The following is a 16,033-nucleotide window of genomic DNA, read 5'->3' on the forward strand; positions in this document are numbered from 1 at the left end:
GCAAAAAAATGTGATTCATTATTTTGCTTTATGTGCTCTTTATGAAGCATCCTCTTGCAATAGCCTTCAGGACCTTAGTAGTGCAATGTGGTGACATCTTTTCTATTTAATTCATACAATACACATTGTCATTAATTAAGCAATAAGTACTTTGGTAGAGGACCAGACCTGTGTCTACATCTGTGGCTGGTGCCAAGTGGGTAGCTTTAATAATGCTGGCACCAGAGTACCATACAATGGGCAGTGAATAAATATAAAGGATACAACATAGTAGCTGGAATTCTACTCTGTGCTGCTACTTTTGCCTTTAGTTTTGTTTGCAACTCTTCATTCTCAGTAAAGCAAGATCTTCCATCTAATACTGAAGCCACAGACCTGTTTGTACTTTTTGTAAAATCAGTTGTACTTTTTGTAGCAGCTTTTTAGAAAAACTAGGCTAGTGCAAATCCCTGGTACAAACGTTTTGAAATTAAATGTAGAATCTGTTCCATAGGATATTGGCATTCTGGAACGTGCCCTGAAAGCTATTTTGAAAGAGCAGAGTTGAGAGGGAAAAGAAAGAACCTAGAACAATTGTGCATGGCCATAATTCTTCGGACAAGCTGTAGGAATTCCAAAGCTTGGATTATCAGTGTGATGTCATCAACTGAGGAAGATTGTTAAATGGCTTTTTGTTTGTTTGTTTCATTTTCTTGTCCTCTTTAGTCATTCTTAACAGGCAAAACTATGTCTTGGGACAGGAGCTGTTTTCCTTTCCCTATACAAATGGCAAAGAAGAGCTATAATATTATTTAGATCAGCTATGAGAATAGATTGGAGTTTTGGTCAGGAAGCATGTCCATTTTCCAAGGCAAGTCATTATGGATGAAAGTGCCTTCCACTATGAAGGCTATAATGTAGTTTTCAGATTGTGCACCTTGTTGTCTTTTGGTACCATATTGCAGTATGTAGCCCAAGTGGTGAATGATTTTGCTTTAACTGTTTTGACTTACAAACTATTTTTCCAGTCATAAATATAACAATCCTATAATTGTCACATTTCTTTTGTCTGAAAACCATAATAATTAAAAGTATTCTAATAGCATTTCTTGGAGATTTTACCAAAAATCATATCTCTCTGTGTATAAGCACTCTGAACATCTTAGCTATCTACTTGCTTGCAACTCATGTATCACCATAAGGTGGATGGTTTCTAGTTTTAAGTCCTGTTCTAAATCACAGGAGGTTTTATCCTTTAATGAGAATTTTATCAGGGTAAAATGTAGCAAAGCGTATTTTGTTAAGAAAAGTCAGCAAGAAACCTTCCTGTATTGAGAATTTTGCAGGCAGTTTTTTGTACAGTGTAACAGCCTCAGTAACACCATGCCTAGTAGAGTTTGTAGAGTACAGACTGGTACAGAGAGTTTGTGGCTGGGTCCTGGCACTTGTGTTAACAGCAACCAGAGTAGGAAAAATTAATATGTCCCCTGCAAGTGGGTAAAATTTCTGCCATTAGCACTGTTTGGCAAGGAAAGAAAAACTAATTTGTAGGTTTACCATAGCTTTCAAGTCCACTTATGACTCTACAGAGGCAGCTAAAGTAAACATTTTTGATTGTGTTGCCTGCTGAGCCAAAATCCTCCACAATAATGGTATTATTTCCAACAAAAGCCAGAGCTTTTTGGGAAACATGTTAGAGCTATGTTATATTTTGAAGGATAATTTATATTGACAGTTCTGAGGATTTTTAGCATCCTATCTTTCATGGGCCTTTTCCCCCCTTCATCACTCCATCAAATCAAAAGAGATCTCAGTCTTCCCCTTGTGAGGCTAGTCACCTTTGACTGTTAATAATAAGTACAAAAATCAATACCAATTCACACTCTTTGCAAAGCAGCATAAGCCTTTCTTTTCCAATTAAAATATATATATGCACACAACGTTGCACTGGCAGGGCTTCAATAGAAATCAGTGTGGTTTTTTTGCAGTGCACTGGGGTTGGACGATGCCCATCTTGACAGAACTAGTTAGCTCAGAGAATGGTGGGGAGAGTCAGCTTTTCATTAAATATGAGCAGATGTGAAATGTAGAGTGTTTGACAATTAGAAATGGCAGCAGCAGGGCCCCAGAATCAAAGTGAGGTCAGATTGGTGGATCAGATTACCTCTCTTACATTCTTTAGTTGTTCTGAAAATCATTTTAAATTAGTGTCAGTGGAGCCATGATGGGTTTTGCCCTTTGTCTTTTATGCTGCGACTGTATTGTTTCCCCAGACACTCATTAAAGGTCATTATACTATTACAGGGCTTGCTTTGGTCGTGGTGCCCCAGTTGAGTTGGTCTGCTTCTACAATTGCTTAATGTGCTTTTTCTTTTTTTTTTTTAACTTTTGATTATAAAAGCGGGCTTTTTTTTTCCAAGGTAAATAAAATCACAGACCATTGTATGGAGCTTCTTGAAACAATGAGTAGTTTTTGTAAGAATTAGTGCTGTTTCTAAAAATTGGATGTTGAGTAGAAGATATCAATTTACATATTCAGTGGTGTACACAGGATTTAATCTTCTAATAGTATAATCTGCAGAGAAAGTAACACTTGTAGTGTATTTTCCATGTGAATTAGTCTCTCTGTTATTATACTGTTGTTTCTATTTTCAGCAAATGAAAATTGGTACTTTTATTAGGTGTAATTGCATTAAAAGAGCTTTTGAGTTTATAAGGTGTTTTCTGGAAAAATATACTCATAGTTTTTCTAAATGTAAGAAAAGAGAATTTTAAGTCTTTTTTTTGTAACCACATTTTTACAGTTTTAGCTGTATTTGGTAGATTGCTACATGAATAGCAAATGGTCCAAATATTTTTTGCATTGGAGACTTAAGTCAGAGTGGAGAGAGGCACTTAGCCACTGAAAAACCTGGGTTGCTTTATGCAATGAAATTATGTTATTAACAAGTGTGATGTTTCTGCTTAAGTCTGTGCCAAGTCTCAGGGGGTGCCATTCAAATGATTAATTGATACAGACAGAATCTTAACCTGAACCATTTAATTTCTGTGTTTCTCCATCACCATATGGCTGTGCTTCTCAGGAACATGAAAAGTTCATGTTCCTAAATGAAACCTTTCCTGAAGTTGTCGCTGCACCCACTGCCATGGGAATCTAAATTTTCAAGGATATTCTTGATATTAGGCCCAGACATATCTAATTGAGCTGGTAAGAAAACATGCTTTGGAATGCTCTGGTAGTTCTGAGAAGCTTTATGGGAAGACTTTTGCTTTGGTGAATATCAAGGATCTCTGGAGACAAAAGAAAAGAATAGTTATTACTATATTTTGAATTCAGCGTTCAGCCCAGACTCTTAGACATCTTACATGGAATGACCATGCTAAGAAAAGTTGGAAAAAGCGTAACTTTTGAAAGAAGCAAAGCATCTATCTACCTCTGTGCCAGACCAAGTTTAAAGCCATATATTCCATATAATCTTCTAGTGTCAGCACATGTTTTATTCTGTACTAACAAGTTAGCTGCTGAATCTTTCTCAAAGGAACTAAAATCACATTCTGCAAGGTTAGGTGAACATTTTGGGTACCAAGGTTGGTAAACTGTGCTGAAACTATAACTGGTGATGGCACCTTAGCTAGTTAGGCCAAGAAAAAGCTCCAGCTTCTTCATTGACCTGTTACTTCAGACCCTTCCTGTGTGTCTGTGCAACTGAAAAAGCCAAATTCTATACTGAGAGTTGAAATGATGTGTAACTCACTGATTTATCCAGGGAGATGGGTGCATAACAGAGGCAGACATTAGTCAGTGTATCTAAAACTCATCAGTTGTATAAATATGCTTGGGCTTTTCTAAATGAGTTGACAATTATTAAGTCCCAGGGTCTTAATACTGGCTGAAAAACCTGCATACTCTATTTCTCCTAGAATGCAAGAGAGCATCCTCTGCTTTCTACAGAGGATGTATCCTCTGCTTTTCTAACCTACTACTTCTCTAGTCCTGCTGTAGTAGCCAAGACAAGGAGCTGTCATACATGAACTGAGGTGCATGAAGGGCAGGTATGTGACCTCTCAGGAGACAACTTTCAGTGTCAGAATTTTTGTTTATCCTTTAGCAGCAGTGGGTTTCCTTTCACAGGATGTATATACCACCTTGTGGTAGCTAGAGAGTGTGAGATGCTCATCCACCTATGAATATCATCACATTTACATTATATTTATAATGCTCCGATTATGACAAGGTGGGGTAGTACCACTGCTTTCTCCACCTTTTCTGAGCTGTGAGATTTCTGCAGTGGTCACAGGAGGGAAGGGGACCCGTTTGCTTTGAAAATCTTACTTTTGCATATCCTGCATAAATCCTTTCTCTTTTATACAACCTACTGATACCTGTGTGGTCACACTTTCTCATCTTTGCCCTGCACAAAAAAAACCAATAATATGCTTTTAATGTTTTGAGGAAGAAGAAGAGATTGAGGGAATAAATAAGCAACTGGGTCTTGGAAATGAAAACAAGTGGGAAAGGAAAGACAGATGCTCTCCTTTCTGAATGACATCAGGTCCTAAACTAGTGATTATAAACAGAGTGTTGTGGTTTTTTACAGCTTACTTCTATGGAATGACCCCACCTCTGTGTACTGGACAATGAGAGAGCACCATGTTGTATAGTCTAAATTTATTTTATTTTATTTTTTTTAAGTGAGATTAATGAGAATGGAACATTAGAATGAGACATATACCAAATAAATTCTTGGTAATTCAAAGGCACAGAGAATATAAGTAATAATAAGCCCATGAAAGGAACTGTATATGTGAAATACTGATTTATGTAAAACAAGTTCCAGATATTGTCATTTTAGAGTGACAGATTTTTACTTTAGTTAAATTGGTTTCCATGCATTCAGTGTTGTATTCCTGAAAACTGACTACGATGTTTCCATGACTATGCTATTTCTTCTAAATACCTCTGCAAGACTATGTTTCCCCTTTCAAATACTGAAAGTAATGTAAAAATAGATACCTGTGTTTATTTTAGTTGCCAGTTTTTAAGAAAGAACACTATTTAAGATAACTCAGTTAAGATACAAGTCCAGTACAACTGAATAAAAAACAAGCATATATATCTTAACAGTTGCTACTGAGGAATGAAGGGAATCACCTTCCTTAGCCCGCTTCTGAGAATGAACCATTGTTGAAAAAGCTGGTATTGCTAAAACTGGACAGTGGGGTTTTAAAGCCCATAAAACCAGATAACGGAACAATTGAAAAAAATACCACTGTGGGAGAATCCCACAGTGCTATTTTATAGAGGGTCTTACGGTGTAGCCACTGTCATGAAGCCAAAGTTTGTACATGCTGGAGATTTCCATATCTGCAGCCAGCTTCATAGCCTGGTACTGGCAAATCAGAAGCCAGACACTATGAAATCTGCTTTCCTGGGTCTAGAAAATACCTTTTTACTTTCAGACTTCATTTATACCTACAATTCTGCATAGACTACTTTCTTTCCATCTTCTTCTCCTTGTTGCAATCATACAAAGATGCATTCAGGTTTCTCCACTAAAGAAGATGGGATGAATTGACTCAATAAATGCAATCACAGTCTTAATAAGCATTCAGGAACTGTTTGCTGGAACAGTGGTTTCACTGAGCCAACCCTTTGTGTGTCTTTCTTGCCCTCCTGATGTCCACCCCTCCTCAAGGAAGTGATCCCCTCCTTGATCCAGCTGTACTTTGCTCTGTATTGGTAACCGTGAGATAGAAGCAGTGATCAGAATGGGCTGGTATATGGCCTCAAGAGACCCCAAGTATCTATTGCATCACTTTCTTCACATATATGAGTGCACCATGACTTCTGTATTTCCTCTTCAAACTCTGAAGAGACAACATTAATTGCAAAAGAGGAAAAGTGACAGGAAACAACTGGTATTTTGCAATAGGTGACTTCAACTGTGTAGTTATGCTCTAAGACAAAAAAAATTAATTTCTTTTATTGTTCTATACTTTAATAGAACTTGAGTGCTGCTAAATTATTTAAGCTTCTTTTGGGCATAGTATGAGCATATAGGTGAATACTGAGTTGTAGAAATACTGAAGTAGGAAAAAAAACAGAACAATCCCTCCAAATTAAGCTGTTTTTAGAAGGTAGAATGGTAAAAATGAGACAATCTGGCTCATTGCTAGGTAATATAATTAATGAGGCATGAACTATTCCAGGTGAGTTTTGTGGTGCAGTGTATACCCCTATGCTGATGAGAGTAAGCTCCGGCCAATTTGTGATGTCTGTAACATGGAGATGAACTCTCACATCATCATGGGTTGGAGGTACTGCTAAGTTTAGCAGTGAAACCTTTGAAAAATTGGGATAGTGGGGGAAGGAAAGATCAAGAAGTCTGCTTTTAATTTCTTTAGGCCTTTATGTTGAGTAGTGATTCTTGCCAGGGTCACAGGAAGGGACTAGTGAGTGGCTTGCTTTTATGGGTACAAGCTAGGAGAGATGCTGTCTGCATCCTGTGGAGGGAGTTTAGCAGAGGCCTTATGCAAGGTGACATGGAAATTATGTTTGCATTTTTAGTTCCTGAGTGTGGCTGGTTGTCACGAAACTCACCATGACAGTTTCTTACCACCAGGCAGCAGATTCTTCCTGTTACCTCCTTGGTGTGGGACAGATGCTGGCCAGTTAGGTCTCCTTCTCTACTGCTTTCGAGCTATTTCAAGCGACAGATGCCAGAGCTGGCTTGGTTTCAGCTTGAGCATTTCTGTCATAGCCCTGCCTTGAGCCCAAATTCTGACCTTTACTATATGAAGTAAAGTATTTATGAACAAGCAGTGGCTTGATCCAGAGCAGGCTTAGAGCAAATGTCAAGTGTCAAGTCAGTCTCCTGCTTCCTTATACCACCTGCATTAGGAACCTGGATTAGACCGTAGACTACAGCATTGACTGCCGTAGGCTTTATGGGTCTGGAGAGACATAACTTATTAACAAAGAGTTATTAAATTTTTATCAGTTTTATAACGCAATGTAAATGCCTTCTATGAATCTACATTGTATTCATTATCATTTGAAACGTTAATTAAGTCAAAGTTGCATTTAATTTACTTCTAAATGTGCCTTTGGGAGGAAGCTTTTTAAAACAGCTGTAGAATTGGGAAAGCTCATTGATGCTGGGAAGTTGTTAGTACTGTTTTTCAGGGTAGGTCCCCCAAACTGATTGCCATTTTGACTCTTAGCTAGTTTGTGTGGATGTTATTGGGCAAGGTCTCAAATTAATATTGAAACAACAGCAGAGAACTATCAGCTCATGCTAATCACAGAGACACTTTGGTATGTAATTAATGTTCTTTTCAAGTTACTTCAAAACTAAGATTTTGATATGTAAATCCTGTTCATGTCATACTCTTGTTATAATTTATTTTTCTTTTATATCCTTATTATTTGTCTCCTTTTATAATTCAAGGAAAAAACATGTTCACCAATCTGGAATATTTCCCCTCAGATTGAGAGAAAAAGAAATCTTCTGGCTTATATTTTACACATTTTATGTAGTCTGAAGGCATTGTACTAAATAGGAGGTGCTCATTCAAGTATACAGCAGACCACAATATTGTTTCAACATATAAAATAGAATGCAGTTTAGTATAAAACTCCCTAGAATTAAAGCCCTTGCTTTATGTATGACAGTGCTTTTTGTTTTGATGCATTTTGATATAAAAACAGGAGAAATATGGAAAAAATAAAACACAGTGGATCCATCATCTGATTATTCCATGAGACCCCTAGCATATTTAATATATGCTTGCCTTTAATCAGGTTTGCAGTGACATAAGTAGTCACTAATATAAGTGACTAATATAATACTTCCGTACTTCTAGAATTGGAAGCAGGGGCAGCCAACCTATTTCTTATCTAGGCTAGGAAAATCTATTGAAGTAGAACAAGGGTTCTTCAGATTTTGTCAAGGTCAGTGTGGGTCCAGCAGAGTGGATGAGCCCCCAGTCTGAAAGTCCAAAGCAACTTACAAGACAATTTTTCTGGGTCTTTGTATTTTCTACTGAGTACCTAGAACCTTTTGAGGTATTTGTGTACTCCAGGAAACACAACCTCGTGAATTATTTATGTTCTGCATGAAAAGAGGAGATTGTTGTCATATAACTCCGTATGAGGTTCTTGAAGTGCCACAAGTACCCATGCTGTACTGTTGCTTTGATTTGGGTTATGGTAGACAGGAGGGGGTGGGACAGAACACATGAGGAAAAGTTTTAATCTATTTTTAAGAAATCATAAATACATTTATTTCATTATGTAAATTCTTAACTATGTTGATAATATACTTTAGATTAAAGTTCAGTCATCCTTTCACTGTTTGAGACTATTCACCAACCTCTTTTAGCGGTTTTTTTATAATACTATGATATATCTTTCCTTATGATTCTTTACTTAATATTGTGATTCACTTGTTATCAAAGGTTTTAGGAAGCATAATGTGTGCTATCTCACACAGACATGCTTCACTGATACTGATCAGATCTTGTTAGCTCAGTACAATTATTCTCCAAAGGAAGGCTGGAGAAGGCATTGTTAGTGTGTAAGATGTGTCCAGTGTTATCTGGTCAAACACTCCTGTGTGCATTTTAGTTTGACTGGAAATTTTACCTAGGCAAATGGGAAACAAAAGTACTGCAGGGCAAAGATCCTAATCTTGACTGTGCCACTGACTTACTACATGACTATAGTTCTTCTTCCCCTCAGAAAATGAAAATACTGTATTCTCAATTTATTATACTATATTACGTTTTGTGATGAGAAGTGCTTTGAGATCTTTACATTTTGAAGTCCTAAATGTAAGCCTGAATGTTGTTTTGACATAGTTATTCCCCTTCAGAGGCCAATTTTCAGATTTTCTGATCTTTGCTTAAGAATGTAGATGCACAGCAAGAACAAGAGAAGAGTGAAATGGGGTACAAGATAGAAAGAAGGTGTGGGGAAATTACCATAACTGCCTTGCTGCTGTCTAATTTAGAGAGGTTTAGAAAGGGTATACTGTATGAGAGGGCAGGAGTAACTTGAGTTTATCTGCATCAGCAGAGAACTATCTCTGCTGCCATATTTTTTAAATAATGTGAAGTTTTCAGCTGCTTCTGAACTTTAATTGGAATGCAGACTTTGTTTACTATGAGGAACTGCTGAAGGAAACCAAAAATTCATTATAGCATCTTTGATCTTTGTCATGCAATTTCCTTTGTTCATTCTTGCATAAAAGATGCACTATGCATCTTTGCTTGCACTACGCATGTTCCTTTCTCCATTCCCATGTTCCTGACATTATCTTCACTCTTACTCCATGGTGCTGTATGTTCCCTGACAGAGCATGTCTGACAATACGGAGAGAGATTTTGCATCACCCTGTGCTGTGAAGGAAGACTGGCAGCAGGAAATGGAGGCTCTGTTTTTGAGCAAACTCTTGCCAGAAGGAACCATCAGGTGTGCCATCTAACAATGGACATGGTTTAGTCTAAGATTAGCCCTGCTTCTGTCATACCTACCTGATCCCATGTGGGATTGGTCATTAGGTAAAAATAGCAGATTAACACAGGGACAAGTAATTTATAAGTCAAGATAAATATTTGCCTGGCTGGTAAAGTTTTATTGGCTGATAGGACAAAGATTCTTCTTGAAGAGAATAAAAAACAATTGCAAGTTTTGAGACTAATGTAGAGATGATGCTTTTTCCTGTTCCATGAGCAATATGTGGTAAATCCATAGGTGCAAACTGATAGCATATTTCATTACCAGGCATTTGTCCAAAGATTATTTTTTCCCTTATATTCATGCTTTAGCTCTTTTAGAATTATTCCTGATCTACCAGAACATGCAAGGACTGCCAGGTTCTCTGTGATCAGTCAATCACAAGGTGGGCGGCTGCAAGGAAGTGATACAGTATTTATTTAGAATTGCAGGGTATGAAAATGACTATAATTCACACCATGAGACAGCAGAAGGATGAGAAAAAGTGAGATGCACTGCTGAATAGAACAGGGTATACTTTTCTGGCTTCTACTACATACTGTCCTTTCCAGCATGTGGGGCGTGTTTCCCAAATATTCAGATGACATACTAATATTTCTCATCAATAATGGACTCCTAGCAATTCTTGTATCTTGTCTTGTTTTTGACAAGAAACACTATTTTTTACTTGGTTCTGTAAAAAGAAAATAAGCTTTCCAATGAGTAAAACATTGCAATCTCCTGGATGCTAATAACTACTTTAGGTGTTCCACAGAAAAAAAGTATTTACCCTGTTGTGTGAGGTTGCACATTTTGAGTTCTACTGATGTAAAATTTTAATTTTTGCAAATTATGTTTTATGTAAATTGAGACATGAAAGTATGAAAGTGTTATTTTTGTTTCTTTTTATGAACAAAATTCTGCAGAGAATTAAATCAGTTTTCATTTCAATCAGTTTTCATTTTTTAGAAATATCTAAATTTTTCAATAGTTCTTAAAAGATGCATTTTTTCCCACCAAAACTTGTGTGCTGTAGGAAAGTTATTCAAGGAAAAAGAAATAAATATATAAATACATGTATGAAGAATTTAATTAAATATATTTTGATTATTTGTATTCAAGAATCTCCCTGCCCTGCGTAACAAGATACACCTTACTGATTTCTTCATTCAGACATGGGAGAAAAGATGAGAAGACAGTAGGGCTGGGACAGATGTCAGTCTCAGCAGAGATCCTGTAACGATAATCATGGTGCAAAGATTGCAGAGCCTGCAGTCAGTAATGTGATCCTCACGATTTGACAGGATCCTTCCATACAAGGAGTCCAATGTGCAGGCATCTTACACTTCAGAGAGTTCCATGACTCAGCAGAAGCCCTTGGTTATGTTTGGAAGAGGAGTAGATGAACAAACAATTTGCTGCGCCAGGGAAGACAAGCCAAGAATCCAATCACATAGTCTGGACTTGACTCACCTTACATCAGTGTGAAATTCTGTAAGAGCAAGGATTGGTGTTCTTCTAACTCACTGACACCAGATGCTCCTGCATGTTAATTTATGAAGTATGAATTCTGTGCTCTATCTACACTTCAGTTTGTCATTGTCATAAAGGTTATGGTGTTCTTAGAACTCCCTACACCTGAATTTGCCTCTTTCAGGTATAGGATTATTTAAATTTTTGTTTCAGATCTCCCCTGTTACCACTACCACATGCAGTTTTTATTACAGCATGATCTGTGGAGCACTTTCTGTCTTTCTGTTTTTTCTGAATAATCCCTGAAAATACTATCTCTTACTTCAATGAAAGTGCCTACTCTGTTTTTGGATTCATGATTTCTAGTGTTAGCATGTCTAGTAGCTGATCAAACGTAAAAGGTCTTTTTGATTGGCTCATTGAGTCTTTGAATGCTGCAGCTCATTCATCAACAGTTTTACTGGTACTTCTGCTGCTGAAAAGCAAAATTCTTGTTTTGCATTTAAAATTGTAGCTTGAGGCCAGAGTCATATCTTTAGGTTCATATATTCCGCCTCAATACTCAAGCCGCACATACTCCTCAGGAAACATCCTGAAATTGTCCCTTGGGTCTCACAGATTTCCCCAGCAGTATCCTTGAGTTCTGCCCATGAGGAATATAAAATATGTCAAAATATGTGTTTGGTTTTAATCTGCCCTTAGCATATGAGTCTTTTGTGTGCCCTCTTCTTTCTCCTCAAACAGGACAAAATAAAACCCTCAAAGGTAGAGCTCCAAGCAATTTGATTTTGGAAGATGACTTTCTTGACAGCTGTCAGTGTCCCCTGAACATAGGACTTCTGGATGCTTTCAGTATCTGACTCTCAAGACATCTGGCAGCAACAGTATTTCCAAATATATTGGCACCCTGTGGCATTTGTGTTTGATATAGTTTCTTTTAGGGTAGTAACTGACTTGTAAATCTTATGAAATTTTATATGTCAATTTTCTCTTTGTTGGAGAGAGTTCCTGAGCTCCAGGTGATTGTAGAGTTTATTGTGTAATTGCTGTGATAATACAACAGAAATCCTGGCAGTTCTATGGTTTCCTGCAGAATCTTCTTTCCTTTTGTTTTAATTTTATCAGTCTTCTCTCTTATTTATCATGCTACCTACTTTGAAAAGGGACATCACCTGTATTTAATTTTATACTCTTAATGTTTAAGTGATTTTTCTGCTGAGCACACCAAGTGCTTTATAGGACACAACTAAGTAATCTGCTAATTCAACACCTTGACAATCCTCTCCAAAATTCTCCATTGCCTTTTTTCCTCTCCTCTTGATTCATTGCACTGTGTGAGAACAGTGAGGGTGCTTTGTTGAGCTCCCTTCTCTTTCTTTGGTAATGCCCATATTCTCATCAAGGTTTGGTTAATGAATCCAGAAGTACCAAGAAGTACCAACCAGAAGTTGGGTTTGATGAAATTTTCTTTCTAAAGCTGTTCCTCATCATGGGTTGTAATCTGTCTGATCCTTGTCATGAACTAAGCAAGGATGGCATCTCTCTGTAGCTTTAGCATCAAAGAAAAGACTAAAAGGACAAAAGATATGTAATTCTCTTTTTTTAACATGGATATCGGATTAGTTGGGTAGATTCAGTATTACTTGCTTTTTTTCTTGTTGCTAGCCTATGTAATTTTATGCTATTATAGTTGGTCTTACATGAAGTGAATGTGAGATGGCATGCTTTCCCCTCTCACAATGTTTCAAAGGAAATTTTATATTAATAGATTTAACAGGTGGTATTGGTTTTTTAGATGCATTTGTTCAGAGCAAGAAAAAAAGCTTCACAAGAATGAAGGACATTGTGGAATACACTAAAGTAGGGATCACTTAGGAAAAAAATACTCATTTCTTAGTGTTATAAAGAGTGTTTAACTGTGTATCTGTAAGTAATAAAACCTGCATATGTGACAATAGCCTTTAATTACAACAGGTTCAATTTATTTGATTAATTTTAATGTCTATCCTGTGACTTACAGTACTTTGCATAAAACAATTTCTTTGTTAACATTACCTGCTTTTATGAAAGCCATAATTCAGCTAATAGAGTATTGTTAAACTGCACCCAATCTGCTAAAAATCTCTTCTGGTAACAACATTTCTATGTATAAGAACAGATGAGAAATACTGCACTATGTTTATGCATGGATTTGAAGACAGGAAAACAGCACTGGGTCTTGAAACTCCCTGTAACCAGCAGGTGGTGGTGCTGGCTTAGAAATCAGTAGTGGCTCAGGAGGCTGCAAGAACTTCATTATGCATTGCTTTGCTAAGGAAACAGTTTCATTAAAAAAAATATTTCTGCTGGCTCTTTTAAATTGTATGCAGGTCTTTCCCACAGAGATGTATACAGTGTAAGCATTTGTCTCTAGAACCAGGGTCTATGTAAATAGGAACAGCATTTTATACTTTACATATGAAATTATATGGTGGCCACACAAATAACAGGAGTGTGAAGACATCCATCCCAGAGGAACATTACAGCTAAGTCTGAAAGAGTATTGGGGATCACTAAGCCTGATCCTATGAAAATTCAATAAATGGAAGTTCTTCCACTGATGTGGGTGGAAACTGTATAAGACAAATGATAAGAAAGCCAGATTTGAATGTTAATACTTCAGGTCTCTTGTTCAGAGACACAGACATTTCTACACCCTTTTTTTAAAGATACACACGAGCCAAAAGAAATTCAATGGTATCAAATTTTGCAAAATAAAAACCTCCAATTTATCAGTCACATATTAACCACCTAGTTAAAAACAGAAATAGCCTCAGCCAGATCCTCTCAAGCGTGTTTTCAAAAGTAAGGCAACTCATGGAGAAGCAGAGGAAGAATTGGGAAAAAAAATACATAAAATCTTAGAATTTAAGAATGCAATCCCCTGGATTTATAAGAAGTGTAGGAAAATCTTTACTTCATTGTGGTATTGGCAGGGACCTAGTCTGTCTTCTTGTAATGAGCAAGGTAGATGAAATTTTATTTCAATTTAAAACTTTAGGATATGCAGGTTGGAATTACACTGGAAATATGTATTTTTGAGATATCAAGATAAATTGTCACTTCTAAATGGAAAACCAGAGTAATAATTCTAATTAGATTTCTGCAGGAGGAAATCTACACTTCCCAGTGTTCACAGGAAGGAAGCAGTTGTAGCAAGACTGAGCTGAAATTTGTGGAGTCCTGCTCCAAAGGCATGGAAATATGGCTTTCCTGTGCACTGAAATACTCTGCCTGACAAACACAAGCTATGCTGTAAATACAAGATTTCTAATCCTAAGGAGCAGAGCAATCACCAAGGACTCCTGTGCTTACTTTTACTCTTAGTTACTTCAAGGCATTGTATATTTTTCTCTGAATTTAATGGAGCTGGGAGAGTGTAAACAGTAAAGAGATCATAGACACAATGATGAGTGGCCTTTCAAATTTAGATTTTCTTTTTTAATAGTAGCTTATTTTTTGTCCACAAGTAGAACTTCACTGTTTTCTGCAGTGACTGATCAGATTGTGAGTGGTTTTAGTCACAAAGGGGAAACTTCCTTAACTTTTAAATACAAGACAGATTCCTCCTACAGTTTAGCAGAACTGCACAACTACAGTGTGCCCTTGCTAGTGTTGCAACTTCTTCCTCTGTGTCTGTTATAGTTGGTGTCAAAATCTTCTTTGAGGCAATAGGATAAAGGACAATACTCTTTGGGTTGCTGTGCATTGACACAAGGATAGTCTATGACAATGCATGGAATATTATAATTTACTCTGTGTTGCTACTGCTAAAGAATCTCCCAAAGATGTGTTTTGGCTTTACATGTCACACCCTGGGGAGCTGTCAAAGGGCCACTCATAAGGAAATCAGTGTCTTTTAACTGACACTTTTTTTTTAAGGAAGGGAAATAGAAACACAGAAATAAAAAGGATGTTACAGTTATTCAATGTTAGAGGCACACTTTTGTGTGTAGTAAAAAAACAAACCACCAAACACTGTAATAACAGCATCACATATGAATATAGTATATTTTTATGGAATGTATTCCAAATGTGCTTTTCAAACAGCAGTAGCAACATTGCAGTCTTACACCTGCTAGATCTGAGAAAATTAGAGATTAACAGCCACAATTTCACATCATTTTGTCACTTGAATTCTAGCAAGATCTGTGAGTAATAAAATCCTTTAAAACAGAATTGACTGCAAGTGAGCCACCCAATGCTGTGTAACCCAAGATCAGTGGTAAAACTAAATCCCAGTCAGGAGATTCCCTATCCTCTGCCTGTAGCCATGGGGTCATCAGGTAGTCTGTTAAAATGTTAACATGTGGCTTTGAGCAATCCTTTTGTACTTCGCTGTGCTGGAGACAGCAGCTGGGCCTTCAAAATTGTAGTTCATAGCTGCTGGTGACTTGGTAAGAAACACAAGGTCTGGACAGCTCTTTTCTGACACATGGGGTAACATTTTCTGTAGTTCTTCCTCCATGTTCAGAGCTTGTTATAATGAGGTAACATAATTTAAAATTTAACTCAGCATATTTACACTTGCCATACCAATGAGAAACTTTGACTTTCCTTATTCTCCAAAGTGCACTCTCAAAAGACAAAAAGTTAGTTCCCTTCACTTTGATGTTTGTCTGGAGAAAAGACCCCCCTGAAAACAGACCATGTTCTGTTTTAAGTTCTACAGTTTAGGCACATCTCCATTTCTCTGCCCTTTCCTAAAACACACTTTACTTCATCCAAATAGTATTCTGTATGGATATGGCATGTGGAGAAGTCAGTTGGACAATTAAATGGACAGGGAGGAAAACCAAGTCCACTGATGCTTTGCTTTTTTTTTAACTTTCATTTGACATTTTTCCAATAACAGTATAATGACTTGAATAAAAAATTACAAAGTGAATCATAATTTGAAAAGGCAGTGAAGAATGAAGACTAAAAATCAAGAAAAATGTATGAGAGAATACTAAAATTTGATTTAGAAAATATGTTCAAGGTTCAATGGACCTATGACTTAGTCTAAATATAAATTAGCATTTGATTAGGAATTGAAGTAGC

General features: G+C 36.9%; 1 protein-coding gene across 22 annotated transcripts in view; it reads left to right on the top strand.

Moving 5' to 3' along the window:
- The window catches only part of KCNMA1 (potassium calcium-activated channel subfamily M alpha 1), a 429,782-nt gene that overhangs the window by 339,557 nt on the left and 74,192 nt on the right, over window positions 1-16,033 (top strand). The gene's annotated exons all lie outside the window — the stretch shown is intronic.

The sequence above is a fragment of the Onychostruthus taczanowskii genome, unplaced genomic scaffold (assembly GCF_017590055.1).
Source record: "Onychostruthus taczanowskii isolate IOZ18803 unplaced genomic scaffold, ASM1759005v1 scaffold22, whole genome shotgun sequence".
Lineage (NCBI taxonomy): Eukaryota > Metazoa > Chordata > Aves > Passeriformes > Passeridae > Onychostruthus > Onychostruthus taczanowskii.